The 23,427-nt window shown below is 36.6% G+C and overlaps 1 pseudogene; it reads left to right on the top strand.

Annotated features, from left to right (window-relative positions):
* Window positions 1–22,944: 22,944 nt before the first annotated feature.
* Window positions 22,945–23,058, top strand: LOC150065844 (U6 spliceosomal RNA; annotated as a pseudogene).
* Window positions 23,059–23,427: the final 369 nt, after the last annotated feature.

Below are 23,427 nucleotides of genomic sequence, written 5' to 3'. Positions count from 1 at the left end.
CACAACAAATCAACCAAAAAACCTACTCCATTTTTCCTAGAGCTAACTTCCTTCAACATTTTAAAGTAGTTTTAAGTATTTATATTCCTGTTTATAAGACATTAAGGCATGCTGCTTTGCTTATTAAAATGCTTAACTATCTTGAATTTATATTGTAAAAGAAAATAACTTACTTTTTGCAAGGCCCACAAAATGAACTCCTGTCTACTTCCTTTCAGTGGAGCTCTGTTAATATTTTCAAGGCATTGGAGGTCATAGTTGACATTATTATAAAATGAAAACATTACCAGCAAAAGCATGTAATAAATGATGATCATACATGTGCTTTGTATGTATACATATATTTATATTTTTTCTGAAATTAACATTTGAGTCTTTGTTTTCTTTTATTAGCTAAATTGCTTACATTCTTACTATAAATTTAGTCCCAAGAATTTTTTCTCAAGGGACTACATCACTTCATGCAATAATAATATTAACTTGCTTTGTTTTGTTTTAACTGTATTTTTGTCTTTTCTATTTTGGCACTGGGGAATCAAACCCAGGATGTTGAACTTGGTAGGCAAACACTTTGCCATTGAGCTACATCCTAGCCCTTAACTTGCTTTCTTTTCTTTTTCCCTTCCTTTGTCTTTTAATCAGGTACCAACAGTTCTCTAACACCTTTTTATTTTCACCTCTGCTGGTCAACAGGCTCTTCAGATTTGTACTTATAGACTCTACAAATAGACTTCCCTCTACCTTCATCCTTTTGGGTTGACTATTTCCTATTTCTTCTATATTCCTTCTTCTTGCTTCATTTTCTCACTTTAATGGCATACATTCTAAATCCCCTTAGTAAAATTAACTTGGAAGTTAAGTTTTTCAGATCCTTCATGCTCTAAATGCTTGACATTCCTTAGACAGTTTGATATTATTTGATCTGGTTGTCATTTTCTGAAACCCTATGATGAGGCTTAAATATGTTTGGTACATAACATTGCATTATTATATTCTTTTCTTTTTGCGCTTGCTACTTGAAAGTTGAATCTCTAAGAATAAGCCTTGAAAGCCATGCATGATATTCTAAGTAATTTGGGCACATATCCACCAGTTTAATGTTCTATTACTACTGAATATTACTGCCGAGTATTAGCAGAGCCTTGGGATTTCATTTATTACTTAACATACTCAAATATGTCACATATATACACATAGGCACTCCACATGTTTTAATAAGGGACAGATTTAATTTATAGATGTGTGTGTGTGTGTGTGTGTGTGTGTGTGTGTGTATGTGTGTAAGAGGGCTTGAGTTTAGGGTCGAGGGGATGCCCTTTAGCTATTTAACTCAAGGCTGGTCCTCTACCACATTATCCACAATTCCACTTTGACAATTTGGCGGTTGGTTAGTTGGAGATTACAGTCTCATGGACATGCTTTTTGTCCTTGTTGCCTTTAAACTGCAATTCTCAAATCTCAGTTTCTAGAGTAGCTAGGACTATATACTTGAACCACCATTTCCCAGTTAATTTCTGGATTTTTTATTCTCAATGTCATCCTGAAACGAAGAAAGGAGAGACAGGATGTTGGGGCTGGGGCTTCTCAGGACATAGGATGTATTTCCATAGCCAGAATAATCAACATAGGATAGAGTATACTTCAAGTGTCTCGGTAGGGATCAGCAGAACAAACACATGAGGGGCCTCTATGAACCCACATTGATCTTGGTAGCAACGGGGCTTCCTAATTCTAAGGTGGCATCAGCTCTTGGCTCCTATCACTGTCAGCAGTAGTCGCTCAGACATTCATAGAGTGTAATGGAAAAACAATTATTGGAAACACATTCTGTAAATAATCTTTCCACCTTTAGAAAAACAATTACAATCTAAGTCATATGAAAAAATTAACTTGTCTTAATTTCTGAGTTCTAGAAAGAGTTTATGGGCCTCTGAATTCTGGGAGGTCAATAAAAAATGATGATCAGTCTTGAAAAAGCAAAGAAAGCAAGGAGAGCATATACACAAGCTGTTGATTATAATTTGTAATGCCTGGCTTGTAATTTGTTGCTTATATCTTGAGAGAAAGAGAGAGGAAGTGAGCAAGAAAGAGAGAGACACAGACAGAAATACAGACAGAGGGAGAGAAAGTATGCATCATTCTTTACCTTTAGACCTAAGAAAAACTCTGCAGGAAGCTGACTTTTGCTCAAGGTCATACACATAGAATGTCACTGAGTTCCAGTTAGAATCATGTCTCAGCTCCACCAACCTAGATTCTACTTGACACTGATTTCCTCTCTTACTGGGTGTAGATCTAAAATCAGACTATCAGGACTTAAACCAGTTAACTCCTTCCTCACTATTCCATTATAGCCATGGAGAGGATGACAGACTAAACTATTTAATAATCATTGAAACAGTCCAAGGCACATATGTGGAGTTTATTTCTTAAATCTTATATGCATTACTCTTCATGAAAGCAGGAAATAAGGGGTTAAAAAGGAAGCAGAAGGAAGAATAATTGACATGTGGGTCTATTGGTCTTTCCTCAGGCCATCTGGGAACTTAAATAGCCAACAGTTAATTAAAAATAAACTGACACTTTACTTTAAGGATAGTTTTAATAACCATTTATAAATGTTACATTAAAAATTCATGCACTGTTATCAAGTCCTGCTAAGGATTTACAGCACAATGAAGGTGTTATGAATGTTTTATAGGTTCTGGGGAGAAAGCTTTTCCTGTAGAGATATTTTCAGAAGACTATTTGTCTTTTCTGGGCCACATCCTAAGTACTTAAGACAACAACTGCTTTTGGACTGAAAACAGTCCCAAAGTTCAGGCAGAGATCTTTCCTTTGCACTTGTAACTGGATCTAGCTCTTTTGTTCTTTTCTTAGGTGTAGTGTGTTATAAGTAGGGTGTTTGTTCCCAGTAATGATTGATTTATAGAGGGAAATAAGGCCAGCATAAAATGGCATAGACTCAATTCACCACCCAGATACTAACAGATAATAAGTAGGTAAGAAAGGTGAAAAGAAAGAATCAACCATGATGACATAATAGCTGAAATTCGTGAATTCTGTTTCACCATAGTATCTATTCCAAGTTTTGAGGACTGTGCCTTACTGTTAAATACCAGGTCTGATCTACCTTGGCCACATCCGTGAGTGTGTCTAAGATCACAATTACTGGAGACACAGCTCTGGAACCAGGAGTTTGTCTATACAGGGGTTCGACTCACAGCAGTTGAGCATCAGTTAGTATCAAAAATAAAGGCAAGTCTATTCCAGCAACTGCCTCTGTTTTTTTTTTTCCTGGATAGTAATGATAAGGCTGCATAAATTGTAAGGAATGCACAAGTGGACCTTAAATTGTGTGCTTCACAGTTAACAATTGGAGAGCAAATTTCCTTTCCAAGGATCAGAAATTACAAACTGTACCTTTTAGCAGTTTAAAGACTGTAACTTTGTACCAATGCATGACTGAACTTTAAAACACTAGAGGATTGTCTTCAGTGGTGGCACACTTCTAAGATAAAGCAAAAGGAACAGAAATAAAAGTCAGTGAAAACTTTACTTTTATTTCTACCTTTCTTTGCCATTTTGTAAGTACCAAATCTCTAGCCTGTGGACTAAATTATTTGATGGTATTACAAATGGCTAAATGCTCATTAGAAACTTTTGCTAATTTAGAAATACAAAACAAGCTTTATAAGTAATAAACCACTGTATATAAGATGAGAACTATGTTAGACCATTATCAGTTTATATTTTAGTCATCATTCATTTTCAGAATTTCATTTCTTCTTCCCCCCTTTCCTTCCCTCCCTTCCTTTTTCTCCTTTTCTCTTCTTTATTTACCTATTCGCTTTTCCTTTCTTTTCTCTCCCTCCCTACCTTTCTTCCTTCCTTATTTATTCTTTCTTTCATTTTGACAGTACTGAGGATTTTGAACTCAGCCTTTTATTTGCTTGGTTTGCTTGAATGGCTTACACGCTACCACTTGAACCATACCTCTATCTTAAATTCTTTGGGAACTATTAGGTCCCATTTTTATAATTTGTCATTGAGTTAGTATATCTCTATGTGTGTGTTTATATGTGTCTACATGTATCTTTGTATGCAGTATATCCATTTTTCTTTATCATCCATGACATAAATAATAAACAAAATAAACAGAAGTTATACTTACCATATATTATAGTACTTATGTGCATATAGAAACTTTGAATTCTCTTTATTGGATTTCTTTGTGGACTTGGAAAGAAGGAATTACTAATTTTTTGAAAGTTCAGAATTATGACAAAAATGGATTAGGAGTCATGTACTTTTAATTTCTTCTACAGTAGAAGAAATTTAAAAACTGACAGGAAGGGCATCAGACAGATAGATAAGAAACCAGAATAATGGAAGAAGCAGAGAGAGAGAAAAAAATAGTGTAAGAACAAGACAATGCTCAAGGAGGAAAGAATAAATAAAAGATAGGCAAAGGACAGAGAAAAAAATAGTTGTAGGTAAGTGTAGATTATTGGAACTAACAAAAATAGCACATAGAACTTAGATCACAGAGTCTTTAAAACATCAGCTACAAAATATGGGAAAACACCATTAACTTGGTCTCAGGTTTTCCTATATTTGAGAGAGTGCTATACTTCAATATGTCTTATGTTTGTTCTACTACAGTGTTCAAATACATACCTCAGTCTATCAAATAACATTGCTAAAAGCCCAAAGATTTCCTAACAAAACACAGGTAAAATAAAAGTTAATAAAAATAAATTCCTGGCCGAGAGTTTGGCCTAGTGGTAGAGCGCTTGCCTAGCATGCACGAAGGCCGGGGTTCAATTCCTAGTACCACATACATAGAAAAAAAGCCAGAAGTGGTAGTGTGGATCAAGTGGTAGAGCTCTATCCTTGAGAAAACCCAAGCATAGTGCTCCAGCCCTGAGCCCAAGCCCAGGACTGGCAAAAACAAAACAAAACCAAAAAACTATCCTTATCTGAGACTAATGTGAGAACCAAATGTGATGGGCATAAACATAAAATAATCCTTTGGCTACATTTCCCATATGAAAGATATCATCATATATTATGAGAATGATGCAGTTACATTTTGCGAAGTAAAAATAAGAAAGTATAGATCTCCTGATCCAATCTCCACTGGGCATGCTCACTTTTTCCTTTCCCCACCCTCTTTTGGGGACCTTTGCCTACAAAGATGGCTTTCCTATTGCCGTCACAGACAACTACGTTGTTCTGTACAAATCTATGCCAGGGAAGGCAAATTCACTAAAGTGTGCATGAGAGGGATTATGGCAGCTCAAGCTTCAAAAGTTTATTTCCTTTATTTCTTCCTTTCATTCAAACAAGTTGAATCAGATTCCCACTGCTCCTCAGCCTTATCAGCTACCAGGTCTGCCATGGATTTTCTGAAAACACACAAATCAAAAGCACCCACACTGACTACATTTTCATTCAGTTTCCAAACAGATGGCCTTTCCTGTGCATTTCTCACTTCTGTCCACCTTACACATTCTTACACCTTGACCTGTGGGAATCTACCATGTGCATCTAGACCTATACTCATTTAAAGATAATAAGAAAACTTCCCCATCCACAGTGTGGATTTATTGGCACATTCTGCCTATTACAATTGAGGAAAACCATGCAACCTGTGTTTCTTTGGATCTGACTGACTTCGCTTGATGTTAACTTTTCCAAGTCTTTCCATTTCCTTATGTATAGGGCGATGCCATTCTTTCTGATGGAAGCATAGAATTCCACTTTATATACATACCACATTTCCTTGATCCATTTATTCAATGAGGGGCATCCAGGTTAATTGTATAACTTAGCTATGATAGTGCTACAATGAACATGGTTGTGCTGGTGGCTTTAGTGTGGCCTTGTTTGTGGTTAGTTGGTTAAATACCCAGAAATGGGATGGATGGGCCATAGGGAAGCTCTTCATTTATTCTTTTGAGATCATGTCTTCTTATATTGTGATAAAATATAATTATAGCTGTTATTCTGTGGGAGATGAATACTGAATTCTAATCCACTTATGGTATTTCTTTTAAACTTTATATAATGATTTTAAATATATGTCACAACTCACCCAAACTTCCTTTTCTTCAAACTTAACATTCCAGTGCCCCTCAACTGGCTTATATAGTATAAGTAAAGCAATTGTAAAATTGTTCTCCAACTCTATGGCTCATTATTAATACAGTGCATTCTTTCAAAAACTGAATTTCTTATTTCTGATTTGAGCTAATTTAGTGAATCTGAATGGGTTTTCAAAGTTTCCTTTCTTGAGGAAACAGACTGATGGAAAATCTGCTGCCTGTATTTTTATCAGTTTTACAGCCAGACTCTACAAGCCACTGGCTAGACTTGATGGAAGTCACTTCCATTCTACTTCAACTGGCAAAACCAAGTGAGAAGGCCATAGGCGTTTTCAAATTTGAATTACAGTGCAAAAATCTCAATGCAAGTCAAGGAGAGGAAAGAAAGGAAAAATAATGATCAACAGGATCAAGTCAATTTTTTTATGCAAACTCAGAAGTGCAAATATTTCTTAAAGGAAAATGTCAATAGCAACAGCAAAAAAAGGGTGGAAAATAAGGTGATGATGGAGAAAATAAAGGCATGTTGAATAATTGCTGGGATTGATAATACTCCATATACCTCTAAAGATACAGAGGCAATTCAATCTCATTAATTCAAATGTAAACTTTCTTAAATTGCTTGGAGGTTTTCTGTATCTAACAGGAACTCTTCCTAAAGCTCAGAATTCCAATTTAATGAAAATAAGGGTTTGAATTTTCAAACAGAAGTTTTAAAAACCCATTGTCATGTAATCAGGGAGTCTCGTACTTCCTCTAGGAAATTCTTACTTTTCCTTAACTCCTCTGAATCGAGGGAGAAATTATTGGCCATACTTAGTTCAGAAGAAGTCTGGTTTACTTACCAAAAGTCAGAAACTACTAGAAACTGCCACTGCCACACAGTCTTGTGGGACTAAAGAGCCCCATCTACACTCACACTGTCTACAACTGCTATTTTTGATTCTCTGAACACATGCTAAGACTTGTGATCAAGGTTTATTCCACACACTTAAGTGCTGAAAAAAAAAAAAAAGATCATCCTTTGTTCGAGTTCTTCAACTTGTCCGACTTGCCACTGGCCTTTTCGTTTGTAATTCTCTCATCCGGCTATGCTTCAGCAATAATGAGTCACATTTCGTTACTGAAATCACTGCTTTTGATTAAGAAGCAATGTCTCCAATTGTTGTCCTTAATGTACTATGTTATCTCTCATCTCTTTTGCTATCCCTTGGTTATCTCATATTGTTACAGTATCTTACTTTGTTATCTGATATATTGGATATATTTGTATTTGGTTATTTGAAATTGGATAGGAAAGGAGGGAAAACAAGATGAGGGGTGGGGGGATGGAAATGGGGACCAAGACATGAGAAAGGGGATCAATGTAGGTGAATTAATGCACCTTCTATCTGGCAAATATAATGTAACCCTTCTATTAATTACAATAAAAATATATGAAAAGAAAGAAAAAAAAGAAGCAATGTCTCTTTTCTGCTTGTGAAATCCCAAAAGTTCTATTTGATCCCTTTTTCCAGATTATAGAACTGTACTTTCTAGAGGCTGTTTTCACCCTTCCAATTCCTTGAATGTGGAAGAAAAATGGAACAATGTTGCTTTCATTAGCTTCAGATGAATTTATGCTTCCAAATTTGAGCATATCAGCTTTCAGTCACAGCTCTTTCCTAGAAAAGCAAATTAAAACAGAAGAAAAACAAATCAATATAGAAGCAAAACAGACCCCCTGAAGGGCTTCCCACTGCATTGTTCTAGAAAGTCTTTGGTTTTTTCATTAGTGATCATTACATAATTTGTAATCAATGCTTTTAAAATGCAATCTGTTTAGAAATAGGAAAGGAAGTTTAAACATTGTGATGCACCTAGAAATCCATGTTTGTTGAGTGGATGTGGGAATAAATATATATCCACTATTTCATGCTGTTTATAGCTTTAAATGATAGCATGCAATATTATCTGAATTACCTGGAAACATTATAGCCTGTGCTATATCAGTAGTTATTTTTCCAGTTGTTCAAAGACTGTGAAAATTAACATAGACTGGTAAAAGCACAGACAATGTATCTGGGAGCCATTTTTGCTTCTAAAAAGATTTCCTTAGATAATACACTGTCTACAGGATCACAGAAGATGAGAGGCACACTGGGCAGAGACCAGCATTAAACAAATACTAAGAACAAAAAAAACACCATCGGAGTGCTCAACACTGTGTGCTACAAAGCAGACTTCAGCTAAGATGTGATATCACACAGGCAAATGTGCTTTGCTTATCCATGACACTGTGGCAACTAAATTCTGAGGTGGTTTAGGAGAAAACTCATAAGGAGCTGTTGTAAAGACCCTGCATGACTGAACTGAAACAAATTAAATAAATGGCTATTTATACTTTCTTAGGTATGGGCCTTATCACCAACTGTTCACAGACTTGAAACTCTCAAAGCCCTGTGATTAGTAAAATATTTTATAACAATCTCATTTGACAAAAACTAGGAGTACAGAAGAAAAATGAGTGAAATTGAATGGCCTATGGGAATAGTACACTTAGCCCCCAAATACAAGGTCCGACATCACAACGTATAGTTGGCCACCTCTTCCAATGGATTCCCTATCTGAAGATGAGAAACATTCAGACCAGTAATGTTCATCTATACTATGTACAGACTATTTTTGGTCTCTATGGCACTGTCTCAATAATACTATATACCTACTTTATACGTAGTATTAAAGAGAACAGTTTCATATGTAACCTCAAGATCATTTAAAGCATAATGGAAGAAGCCAGTAGGTTATATGAAGTACTATAGTATCTGATATAAATGACTTGAACACCTGCAGCTGAGTATTTTACTGGGTCCATCTCTCTGTATATATCAAAGGACACCTGTATTTATCGATATCCAACTTGTTTCTTCTTTCTTATCTTCCCTATCCCCTTTGCATAGGCATACCTTATTTTACCCATTCAGATTTTATTGATGGCTGTACATTCACATGGCTTCACTGTTCATTCCCTGATGGGTCTCAAGTCTCCTTTTTCCTCATCACTTCCTGATTTTCTTACTTCTCAGTTCACTCATCTGTGTCTCCCTGCAGCATTTTTAATCTAATCTCCTTTGCTATTCCAAGATGAGAGTCATTTATAGACATTCTCTTTCATAAAAACAATATTTCAGAGAAAATACAAACTAGCACTCAGTGGTCACAAAACTCATCAGTGCAAATCCAGAGGTCTGTCTCCCTCCACTGTTCAGCCTGGAGAGCAACAAGGCATTTTCTTTTTTTTCATATATTTTTTATTGTAATTAATAGAAGGTTTACATTATATTCGCCAGATAGAAGGTGCATTACTTCACACACATTGATACCCTTTCTCATGTCTTGGTCCCCATTTCCCTCCCCCCCACACCCACCCCTCATCTTGTTTTCCCCCCTTTCCTATCCAATTTCAAATAACCAAATACAAATATATCTGATATATCAGATAACAAAGTGAGAGACTGTAACAATATGAGATAACCAAGGGACAGCAAAAGAGATGAGAGATAACATAGTACATTAAGGACAACCATCACTCATTATCCAGCTTTTGTTTCTATATCCTAGAAGTCCTTTCATTTAGTGCCATACTATATGGCCTTATGAATCTAGGTTTTGCTCTATTGCAAATCTCTGCTACGAGAGCCCAAGCTTTCTACTAATTATGACAAATGAGGGAAACCATTGAGCCTATGTTCCTTTGAGTCTGGCTTACTTATCCTGGAAATGCCATCATTCTAACTGGCAAAGGATATCCCAGAGATCCCTTAGCTGGAAATCTGGCACCAGCGCTGCTGAAGTCCATCCCCTGCACCAGCCACAGACCTGGTAAACAAAGCCACCCGCGGTTCTTTCAGCTTCGTTTTACCAATCAAGTAATCTGATCCAAAAAACCGCAAAGCCAAATCACAAGAGAAAAAGATTTTGTGAAGTGTTTGGATCCCAAATTCAGTGGAGACACAAGTTTCCTATCCTGCCCCCCACCTCCAAAAAAACTGAAGAATACCCTTTTTTTTTGTTCTTCTACCCCTTTTGTTTTTTTAAATAATTTTTTATTTTGATTAATAGAAGGGTTACATTATATTTACCAGATAAAAGGTGCATAACTTCACAAACATTGATACCTTATCTCATGACATGGTCCCCATTTCCCTCCCACCATCCCCCTGCTTATTTTTAATAAGAAAATTTTATTTTTAATTGCTGAATATAGCAATTAAATTACATATGGTTTTCTTCCAGTTGTATATTTTAATTCTTTTCATATATTTTTATTGCAATTAATAGAAGGGTTACATGATATTTGCCAGAAAGAAGGTACATAAATTCACGCACATTGATACCCTTTCACATGTCTTGGTCCTCATTTCCCTCCCCCCCCGACCCCTCATCTTGTTGTCCCCCCTTCCCTATCCATTTTCAAATAACCAAATACAAATATATCTGATATATCAAGTAACAAAGTGAGATACTATAACAATATGAGATAACCACGGGACAGCAAAACAGATGAGAGATAACATAGTACCTTAAGGACAACAATCATTCATTGTATGGCTTATGTTTCTATATCCTAGAGATCCTTTCAATTAGCGTCATACTATATGGCCTTTTGTATCAAGGTATTGCTATATTGCAAATCTCTGCTAGGAGAGACCAAGGTTTCTACTGATTATGACAAATGAGGGAAGCCATTGGGCCTAAGTTCCTTTGAGTCTGGCTTACTTCATTTAATATGATTTTTTCTAAGTCTTTCCATTTCCTAACAAATGGGGCAATGTTGTTCTTTCTGACAGCAGCATAGAATTCCATTGTGTACAAATACCACAACTTGTTGATCCATTCATCAACTGAGGGACATCTAGGTTTTTTCCATATCTTTGCTATGGTAAATAGTGCTGCAATGTACATTGTTGTGCTGGTGGATTTAGGATGTCCGTGTTTCTGGATGATTGGGTAAATGCCAAGTAGTGGAATTGCTGAGTCATATGGGAGCTCTATGTTTAGTCTTTTGAGGAGCTTCCATACTGTTTTCGATAGTGGTTGAATGGGTTAGCACTCCCACCAACAGTGTAGTAGTGATCCCTCCTGGCCACATCCCCTCCAGCATCTGTTGTTATTTGTTTTCTTGATCCAGGCCATTCTAACTGGAGTAAGGTGGAATCTTAGAGTTGTTTTGATTTGCATATCAAGCTCTTCAACGAAATTGAAAATGAAGGTTCTTTATCAAACTCATTCTATAAAGCCAGTATAACCCTCATCCCCAAACCAGACAGAGACTCATCAAAGAAAGAGAACTATAGACCTATTTCTTTGATGAGCATCGATGCAAAACTTCTCAGCAAAATATGGCCCAACCATCTACAACAACTCATCAAAAAATTATACACTATGATCAAACAGGATTCATCACAGGGAGGCAAAGCTGGCTCAACATACGCAAATTCATTAATATAATTCAACACATCAACAGGAGCAAGGACAAAAATCACATGATTGTCTCAATAGATGCAGAAAAGGCATTTGACAAGATCCAACACCTCTTTATGTTAAAAACTCTGGAGACACTAGGATTCCATGGAACATTCCTCAGTATAATAAAGGCTGTGTATCACAAACCCACAGGTAGTATTATACTTAATGGCGAAAACAGCTTGGTACTGGCACAAGAACAGGCCTGAAGACCAATGGAATAGAACTGAGGACCCAGATATTAAACCACAGTCCTATGGCCACCTAATCTTTGACAAGGAACCCAAATATATAGAATGGAAGAAAGATAGCCTCTTCAACAATGTTGCTGGCAGAACTGGTTAAGCACCTGCAGAAAACTAAAGTTGGATCCTTCTTTGTCATCCTTCACTAGAATTAACTCCAAATGGATCAAAGACCTGGAGGTAAAAGCTGACACACTGAAAACTTTACAAAAAGGAATAAGAGATACATTAGGCCTCCTTGGCACAGGTCGAAACTTTCTTAATAAGGACCAAGAATCACAACAAATCAGGGAAAGGCTGGATAAGTGGGATTGCATTCAACTGCAGAGCTTTTGTATGGCAAAGGACATAGTAAATTAATTAGGAAGCCTACAGAGTGGGAGAATATCTTCACCAACCATACAGCGGACAAAGGCCTCATATCTAAAATATATCAACAGCTCAAAAAATTGAATCAATCACAAACTAAACTCCAAATAAGCAACCATCCAATTAAAAGATGGGCCAAAGACTTAAAGAGAGTCTACTCTGAAGAAGAAACAAAAATGGCCTATATAGTATGATGCTAAATAAAAGGATCTCTAGGATATAGAAACATAAGCCATATAATGAATGATTGTTGTTTTTAAGGTACTGTTATCTCTCATGTCCCTTGGTTATCTCATATTGTTAAAGTATCTCACTTTGTTACCTGATATATTTTATATATTTGTATTTGGTTATTTGAAATTGGATAGGGAAGGGGGAAACAAGATGAGGGGTGGTGGTAGAGGGGAGGGAAATGGGGACCAAGACATGTGAAAGGGTATCACTGAATGGGAATTAATGCACCATCTATCTGGCAAATATCATGTAACCCTTCTATTTATTACAATAAAAAATATATGAAAAAATGGCCTATAGATACATGAAGAAATGCTCAACATCTCTGGTCATAAAAGAAATTAAAAAAAGAAATGCAAATCAAAACAACTCTTCTTCCCCTTTTCATTTGCATTTTTAGGTGTTCTGATTTTCTCTTCGCCATTTTACCTGCACCTTTTTTTCTAATGTTATGATTCATTCCTTTTTTTTTGCTCCTCTCTTTTCCCGCATTCCTTTAGTCACTGTGGTCGTTCCTAGAAACACAGTGACAGCTCTGGGTACAGTCTGAATAAAAATGATATCTATAGTGATACAGTCACCTACTTTTTAAACTCCTGGTTCTCAACCTTAGTATCTCTTGGGTAAGAACTCACAATAGTGAGGAATGTCCCCCCATCTTTTCTTTTGTGTCTCTGTGTGTATGTTTGAGTGTGTTCTGTTTTCTTTTCTTTTATTGTTGTTTCGTTTCCTTTTTCTTTTTAAAAGTTGTATCATTGAAATCTCCTATATCTATCTCCCTCTTTTCTCTATATATTCTTCTTATTACTCTTCTTATTTTCATAAGTTTTATCTAAGTTCATCTAAACTTTCTACTCAAATATTCTACCTGTTTATCACCTTAGGTCAGTTATCCTTACACGATACCTTTTCTTCATTACTATAATAATCTTACAGTCCTGCATTATTCTTTCCCTACCTCCCTTGTTTTCTTTCATATTAATTTTCTATCTCCGGTCCTCTGTTCATCCTTCAACTCTTATAATGTTTGGATGTACATTTGATGGTTGTTGAGCAATGCTGTTTATCTACATGTTCAATTATACTCTAGGTCCCGAGGGACTTAAATACAATAGAGATTGGATTGAGGGGCTTATTATTTTGGTCGTAAATGGGTAAACTGTGGTTGTATTAGATTTGTATGTAGGTGCAAAAAAACAAAGAGATGGATATTACCAATCTAAAAGTGAGAACCTCTGTTGTCAGCCAACTAAAAAGGTCTAGGTTGGTTATATCTGAAAAATTATAATCTTGTTTAGTATTAATCTTGCTCCCATTTTCAAATGGGGAGAACAAGAAACTCAAGAAAAATGTCAAATCAAGAAACAACATCCCCCACCCAACATAAACAGGCAATGGAGCAGTCAGTGGCAAATCTAGAGGAGAGTCATCCAAGTGCTATACAAATGCAATTGATAAACATCATTAATGAAAAGTGTGAAAAAAAGAAAAAAAAGGGAGGAAGCCATAGCTAAACAAGAGGAAACCATAAATAAGGTGATATGTGAAAAGGGGGAAGCGATAAAGGAGGTCATAATAAAGGTTTTTCAAAGAAAAATGGACGAATTCAAAGAATCCACAAACAAAAAGTTGATCGAACTCCAACAAATGTCCAATGAGAATAAAGCTGCTGAGCTAACCACTCAAATGGAAATGAAGGAGCTAAAGAAATCCATACATGATCTAAAACAAGAGATGCAAGGCATCAAAAATGAGCAATGAGAAGCAAGGCGGTTGAAAAATAAAGTGGAAAGCTTTGATAGCAGGTTAGACAAAGCAGAAGAGAGAATTTCCAGGGTTGAAGATAATTTAGTTGTTATAGAGAAAGAACATAAAATGAGTCAATTCAAATCTAGGAAATATGAGAAAACGCTACAGGAGGTCCAAGATAAAATTAGGAAGCCTAATTTGAGGAGGGTCTGGAAAAAGAGGTCAATGGTATTGGAAATATACTTCAGGGAATCATCTCAGAGAACTTCCCAAACATCCAGAGGGGCAGGCCCATCCAGATGCAAGAAGCTTTTAGAACCCCAAACAGACCTGACTAGAAAAGGACCTCCCACTGCCACATTATACATAATCCAAACTGGATCAATAAAGACCAAAGAAAGGATCCTAAAAGCAGCCAGGTAGAAGAGAACAATCACCTATAAAGGCAAACCAATCAGAATAACCCCACTTCTCAGCAGAGACCATGCAAGCAAGAAGAGATTGAAAGTATATATGTCATGCCCTGAAGTCAAATAACTACCAACCAAGAATACTGTACCCAGCTAAGCTCTCATTCATAACTGAGGGAACAATAAAAACATTCCATTCCAGGAAAAGCTGCAACATTATGTAGCAACCAAACCAACATTACAGAAAATTCTCAAAGATGTTCCACACATAGAAAACCAACACAAATGTAATACAGAGAAAGTAATGGCACCTAAAACTAATACTATCTAAGTACCACAAGAGCTGTCAAGGCACAGGCCCTAATGAAAGCTTTTAAAAATGGCATGAACCCATAAATATTTCTTAATCCTGACTCTCAAAATCAATGGACTTAGCTCTCCAATTAAATGACATAAACTATCTAGTTGGATCAAAAAGCAAGATCCATCGTTCTGCTGTCTTCAAGAGACACATTCTATGCAAAAATAAATAAATAAATAAATAAAAATTAAAAAAAACATTTTTTGAAAGTGAGAAGTTGGAATGAACTTTATCAAGCTAACGGCACCCATAAACAGGCTGGAGTTGCCATCCTCATATCAGATAAAATTAGCGAGAAAAGACAAAGAAGGTTACTACATACTACTAAAGGGATCTTTCCTCCAGGAGAACATAACCATCCTAAGTATCTACACACCTAATCCCAGAGCTCCGAACTTCATCAAGCAAACTTTACATTCACTGAAACCACACATAGATCGAAACACAGTGATTGTTGGTGACATTAACACACCACTCTCACCTACGGACAAATCAACCAGGCAAAAACTCAACAGAGAATCCTTAGAAATGAACAACTGTATAGACCAACTAGATCTAACACACATCTGCAGATTATTCCATCCAGCAACAACACACTATATGTTTTTTTCAGTAGCACATGGAACATTTTCCAAAATAGACGACATTTTAGGCCATAAAACAAACCTGGACAGATTCAGAAACACTGAAATCATTCCCTGCACTCTCTCAGACCACAAGGGCATCAAGTTGGAACTGAACACCCATCTCCACCAACGAAAACCCTGTAACTCATGGAGATTGAACAACAAATTGTTGAATCACCAATGGGTCATTGAAGAGATCAGAACAGAAATCCAACAGTTTATGAAATTTAACAATAAGGAGCACACAAAATACCTACTCCTTTAGTACATGGCAACACGGAATTTTCTAAGTTGCCTGTGCCCAGAGAGCAAGATGCATTGATGTATGCCCGATTGCCCACTTGAACAGGACAGACCAGTCAGAGAGAGGGTGAATGAAGACTCACATTGCTACTTGGCTTGTCACTCTTTTCTCCCTCATGCTGAGATCACTGATACAAAATTCAATTCCAGAGAGCAGACAAATTGCATTTTCCTTTCACAAATGCCCTGAGCCTTTAGCTCAACTGTTTCTGGTAGTAACAGTTTCACAATCCGTGACAATGCAACAAGTAGTAGAAACACTGGGGAACCCATTCAGACACTTTTACTTTTTCTGTGGTCTGACTTATTTGCCTGGGGGAAGCTCACATCCATGATCTAATCCTCTCTCAGGTCATCTAAAAAGGAATGCAACATCTAAAGATAAGAGGTAAAGTACAGAAAAATAAAGTTTGGGAAGTCACACTAGCTGCTCAATTACCCTAATTCCCTAACTATCTGTATAGGAAAACTAAAGCCATGACTTTAGGTCATTTATTAGAAATTCCTGAGCTCTGTGGACAAAACCCTTCACAGCTCACAATAGTAAATGGTTTGGAATAAGGCTCAGCATCAGCACTTTTGGAAGACTTCCTGTGCAGTTCCAACACACAACCAAATTTTTAAAACAACATACATGTGCACATGAATTCACACAAAATATAGATTAGGAGAACACTGTCCAATATCTGCTTAGGGACATGGATATGGATATTCATCTTCTGCTCTGTGTATTGTAAGCCCATGTTATCCCTATGATCTCAGAGGGAAAGCAATCCCTCTAACTTACTTTAATTTTTAATTCTGCCTGGTAAAGTAACTTGTTTATACCACTATATAAAACCTCCTAAGATTATGAACTTGGAATTGTAAAGACCACATTTAAATCTTTTATTAATAGTCTGGGATTATACCAAGGTTTCCTGCTCACTACAATAGATGCTGAATTCTATGCATCACCATCAACACCTCCCCCTACTCATATCCTCCTTTACCTGAGCCTTGTTCTCTGCTGGACTAATGCATTCTGTATTTCTCATTATTGAAATTTACAGCTCTGTATCTATCTATCTGTCTATCTATCTATCTATCTATCTCACATCTCTGTCTAATATGCCTCTTCTACTTTCTTTTTTTTATCCATTGCTCAAAATAATCTGATGGATCAAACATTCTCCCTAAATGGCCATTTATAATTCTCAAGACAATGAAATCATCTTCATTCTCATGTGAATACCTTCACTCTTCACTTCCTCCTCTGGAGACTATGCTTAAAGAATTTTAAAAGGAAAAGCTGTTTCCACCAAGGATAAAGATAAATTCCCTTGTGGCAACCGCAAAAATAACCTGTTATATATTATTTCTTTTTATACTTACCAGTGTACTACCAATCATGCTTTGGCTTTTCTGTGGATATTACACCCCTACCTACTACCTACCACTTCCTTTCCCTCTCTCCCTTTCTGTATCTGTCTCTCTTCATGCTCATGCACATAAACACATACACAGACACATCTATCTTGCATTGCACTAGGCTTTTAAATAACATTGCTAAATTTATTTTCCCACATCCTCTTTTCCATTAGTACATTTCTTATCCATGATCCAGGGACAAAAAGATCTAGCTCTCTTTTAAGAAACTTTCTTTGACCTCCCTAACTACTGTCTGTCATCTCCACAGAACTGCCTTAAAACAATTTTCTCAACCATTGTCCATATATTCAATAACAAAGTATCCAACTAGATTATAAACTCAAACTCCATATTGAAGAAGATGTTCCTCCTTTTCTTCTGCACAGCATAACTCAGTCTCCATCAAGAAACACAAGGGAATGTGCAACTGAGCCAGATGCACTACATATCGGTAGTTCTAGAGTTTAATCTACTCACTTTCAATAATTGACTAATTTAGTCCTTCACCCCTAAGAGATCATGACTGTGATGATTTATAATCATTGTTCAGGAAAAAAACATACAAAGATATCCACTAATTTAAGTTTATGTACCTAGAAAGTAGAAAAGACAGTATGTGAATCTAGTCCAACTATCTCCAGAGCCTGTGGTGTAAATTTCTCTTTAGTGTAATATGCACATATTGTGTTGTGATGAAGACCAAAAGACATGGTTCTATAAATCCCTCACAGAAGTCCATTGTCAATAGTCAAAGGAATATTCACAGGCTGGACATGGTGATTCACCTCTAATTCCAGCTACTCAAGAAGCCCAGGTTAGGAAGGTCACAGTTCAGGGTCATAAGTTAGTCAGACCCCTATATTTATAACAACAACAAAAACAAGGCAAATATAGGGTTTCTTGTGTGTAATTCCAGCTAGGTTCGAGTTGTATACAGTAGGATCACAGTATCTGGAAAATAAATAAAGCAAAAATGATTGAGGGCATGGTTCAATTGGGAGAGCATGTGCTTTCATTGCAAAGAGTTCAAACTCTACTACCTGCCTTCTCTCTACCAATAAAGAAGAAAAGGAAAGAAAAAAAAAACTAGAGAATCATTTTGACTCTGCATCCTACCATGTGACATTGAATAGTTCAGTTATCTTCTCTATACCTCAATAGCTACGCAGTAGTTCAAAACCTCTGTAAAATACTACAAAACCAATTGGAGTAATCATCAGTCTTCATCTGCTAGTAGCCCTCAAAACCTGGCATCAAACTTATGGAAGTTTTCTAAGGTGCATACATACACATTTCTGGTTCCTATGCTGACATGGGAGAAGGACAAGCCCTGAGCAGGTGAGGAAAGGAGAATGCTAACTAGTGGGCTATTTTCAAGCAAGTCTTGCCCCAAATGCAAAGTCATCCTTATTGCAAGATACTGTGTCATAAAATTCTAATGTGTTTTCAAAATTAACACAACCACAGTGCTCATATTGAGCTTTTTGCTGAGATGTGCTTCCCTGCCAAAGGTTTTAACCTTTATCACTTACTAAAAATTTAGCTCAGCACTACTCATCAATTACCCAGTACTTAAAACACCACTATTATGCATTTATAATTAATATGGATTTGATATTATTTTCCCCACAGTTTGGGAGACAAGTCAATTTGGAAAGGTACACAGCTATTCAATAATGCAAATGAGGCTTATTTAAATTAATGCATTATGGGCTTTTAAAAGTATGAGATGGGTCTGAGTAGTAGTTGGAGAAGCACAGTCTGTAAGTAGAGAGCCCCAGTTTCAAGCGTGGCTTTATCCATTATTACTAGGTTAAGTTGGACGTTCCATATTACTTTGTGGACTCCCAATTCCTACAACATGAACTAGAGACAATGAGGCCAGCTTCAAATGATGTTGTGAAGAATTAGATGAGAAAGACCAACGCATATTCATGGCAGAATAAATGGTACCCACATTCAATTTTATTATTCTTTTTATCATGTAAACTGTATTATTGGTTCTTCCCACTCTGCTAAAAATAGGAAATGCAATTTTGGATCTGAGTCTCAGAAAATAATTAAGTTTTGGTCTGGTGGCTAAGTAGGCAACTTTATGGCCACAGGATGTAACAGTACTAATGCATGCTTTTTATTATTATTATTTTCACAAGTATTTATTGGGTTGCTGCTGCATGTTAGGCACCCCAATAGGACCTAATGATAGATGGGCTCTATAATCACAGATTGAGAAATGGGTCTGTAGCAAGAGGATGTAATGATAGATTTCATTTTCAAAACTAGTTTAGAGCTGGGTGACAGTGGATTAAACCTGTAATCATAGCTACTCCGGATGCTAAGATCTGAGAATCATGATTCAAAGCCAGCCCTGGCACTAAAGTCCCTGACACTCTTATCTCTAACTAACCACCAGAAAATAGGAAGTAGCACTGGGATTCAAGTGGTAGAGTGCTAGCCTTGAACTGAGGAGCTCAGGAACAGAGCCCATACCCAAGTTCAAGCCCCAGGCCCAAGTTCAAGCCCCAAGACAGACAGACAAAAAATAAATAAATAAACAAGATTTGATAAGTTTCAGGAATGCAATTGAGAAAAACATCATCCTTTAGCATATGGAGATCCTCTTCTGTACACCAGAAATATATATTTTTTCCATTCAAGAGCAAGTATATTGGTGGGTATATTACTCATACTAGCCTGGATTTTTCTCATTACTAAATTTTATTCATAGATCTTTTTGATCTATTACTTGAAAAAAAATAATTAGCTATTAAAAGAATATAGGATGGGTCTCACAAACACTTTTTTTTTAAATTTTTTTTATTGTAATTAGTAAAAGGGTTACATGATATTTGCCAGATAGAAGGTGCGTTAATTCACATACATTGATACCCTTTCACATGTCTTGGTACCCATTTCCCTCCCCCCCCCACACCCCCCACCTGTCTTGGTTTTCCCCCCTTCCCTATCAAATTTCAAATATCCAAATACAAATAAATTCAATATATTAGATAACAAAGTGAGATACTATACCAATATGAGATAACAAGGGACAGCAAAGGAGATGAGAGACAACATAGTACATTAAGGACATCAATCATTCATTATATGGCTTTCACAAACACTTTTGAGCTGAGGAAACTTTCAAAATTTGTTTCAAGCATTGTATCAGATTTAAACAAATGTGAGAAATGCTTCCATACCTATCAGTTTTTTTCTCATAGAGATTTCTCTGCTTTATAGCTCGTTAACATTTTATTTGAGTATATTGAATGTAGTATTAGTTTATCTTTATTTTTTGTAGTTCATGGAATTTAACTCTGGGCCTGGGAGCTGTCCCTGAGCTCTTCAGCTCAAGGCAACTGCCCTATTTCTGAGCCACAGGCACATTTCCCATTTTCCAGTGATTAATTGGAGATAAGAATCTCAGGTTCTTTAGTGCCTGGGCTGACTTTGAACTGTGATCCTCAGATCTCAGCCTCCTGTGTAGCTAGAATTGCAGGTGTGAGCCACTGCACCCAGGTAATTGATCATTCTTGAAAAGTAGGAAATAATTTTAATTGTTTTGTTTTCAGCCTGTGACTATAACTACCTCAGTATTTTATTTTCAACACCAGATATCAGGTGACAGTGAAATATATTAAATACTTAAATTCTTTCATTTATGTCTGTTACATGCCTCTGTTCCCAAAGAAAGTAAACTTTGATTGACAGAAAGCAAATGCTCAATTTTGTTAATGTGCATTCTGTGAATAAATAAATTCCCATTGCACATGTATACAAACCCAGTATAGTTCATAAATGCAAAAGGAGATATTGAAGTCAAAGAATTAAAGTATAGTTCATGTTTAAGGTGCTTATTTAATCTGAAGATATAAATTTATAAAACCATATTACTAGAAAACATTAATATTATTCTTTGTGTTGGTAATATTATTCTCTTACATTTTATATTGTTTCATACTCTAATATATTGTTCATAAGAAAATTTGCTCATTGGTTTTTACTTTTCATTTTATCTTATTTTATTTTATTTTTTGGTCATGAGGTTGAACTCTGGGCATGTGCGCTGTCTCTGAGCTCTTCAGGTCAAGGCTACCACTCTACCAAGTGGAGCCACAGTGCAACATCTGGTTTTGTGGTGGTTAATTGTTGATGAGAATCTCATGGTGGCTGGGAGTTTGGCCCAGTAGTAGAGTGCTTGCCTAGCATGCACGAACACCTGGATTCAATTCCTCAGTACCACATACATAAGAAAAAAGCCAGAAGTAGTGTGAGCCACAAGCCTCCACCTGTTTTGTTCATTTTTCTAATTGAGAATAATATATAGTCAATAAGTCACTTCACATCACAGATAAAAAGCAATGGGCTCGAGGCATAGTGTGTCATCTTAACTTGAGTATTTTGTTTCAAGCAAATTTGTGTGTGTGTGTTTGTGTGAGTGTGTGTGTACACATGCAAGTACAAGCACACACTTGTGTATGTGAAGCTGATGGTAGAGCTAAACATTAAGGTGTCAGAATCACCTGTGATGATGTGGGAAGAGCTAATAAGATTTGTGAACTAAAGATTGCCTTAATTCTCAAATTACTAGTTACTCTTATTCAGAAGGTGACTTCAATATTTTCATCAGGCTTCATGCCAGCAATCTCAGCTACACAGAGGCATGGGTCAGGAGGATGGAGATATAAGGGCAGCTTCACATAAAAATGTTGAGATTAATTTGGGAAGTGGAGAGGAAGAGGAGCAGAAGGAGGAGGAGGGCAGTTGAGAATAAAACAGAAATGTGTCTGATTATGATACATTGCATGTATGTATGGAAGTGCCAAAATGAAGGCACTTGTAAGACTAAATGATGCTAATAACATGTGGTGAGAAATGTGATGATACCATCCAAAAACACACTAAGAAAGAAAGAAAGAAAGAAAGAAAGAAAGAAAGAAAGAAAGAAAGAAAGAAAGAAAGAAAGAAAGAGAACCGGGCAAGGTGGCTCACATCTATAATCCTAGCTACTCAGGAGGCTGAGATCTGAGGATCAAGGTTCAAAGCCAGCTCCAGCAAAAAAGGACCTGAGACTCATCTCCAATTAACCTCTAGAAAATGGAAAGTGGAGCTAGAACACTAGCTTTGAGCTGAAGAGCTCAGGGACAACGCCCAGGCCCAGGGGTAGGGTAGTAGCCTTGAACTGAAGGTCTCAAGGCCAGCACCAAGGCCCAAGTTCAAGCTCCATGATGCACAAAAAAAAGAAAGAGAGAGAGGGAGAGAGAGAGAGAGAGAGAGAGAGAGAGAGAGAGAGAGAGAGAGAGAGAGAGAGAGAGAGAGAGAGAGAGAGAGAGAGAGAGAGAGAGAAAGGAGGGAGGGAAGAAGGAAGGAAGGAAGGAAGGAAGGAAGGAAGGAAGGAAGGAAGGAAGGAAGGAAGGAAGGAAGGAAGGAAGGAAGGAAGGATAAGCTGGAGGTATGGCTCAAGTGGTAGAATCTGCTGAAATACTTAGGAGTATGATCTCAGTATCCTGTTCTATCCAAAATATTTTTAGAGCCATTATCAGACAAAATTTGCCTATTGGTCTACCATATATTTCCTTAGGAATTTTTAATCATTTTATAATTGTAAATATTAATCTTAGAGTGCTCAATTCAGCAGCACCTATACTAAAACTGGAACAGCACAGAGAAGATTAGCATAGATTAGCATCCCTGCTCAAGGATGACATGCAAATTCATGAAGTGTTCCATATATACATATATATATTTACCATAGGTAAGATATGCAATCAACTCAGATTCCCTTTGGTGGATCAAGATAATGTGGTATATATACACATTCTCTATTTCTGTCAGAAAAACTGATCTTGCACCATTCATAAAGGATATGGAAAGACTTGGAAAAAATTATATTAAGCGAAGTAAAAAACATAGGTTGCATGGTTTCCCTCATTTGTAGTAACTAGGGTGTGCCTATAAATCTACAAATAAACACACTGGGTAGTAAATGACTGAAAGTTACACTTGGACATGCTAAATTTTTCAGGAATCTAAACATTCACCCAGGGACACCACAAGGAGGGGCTCACAAAAGCTCAGTAGCTATATGCATATGATCATGTAAAA

Source organism: Megascapheus bottae, chromosome 3, assembly GCF_031878675.1.
Source record: "Megascapheus bottae isolate mThoBot1 chromosome 3, mThoBot2.hap1, whole genome shotgun sequence".
NCBI classification, from domain to species: Eukaryota; Metazoa; Chordata; class Mammalia; order Rodentia; family Geomyidae; genus Megascapheus; species Megascapheus bottae.
The sequence above is the reverse complement of the archived record's forward strand: the minus strand, read 5'-3'. Positions and strand labels throughout refer to the sequence as shown.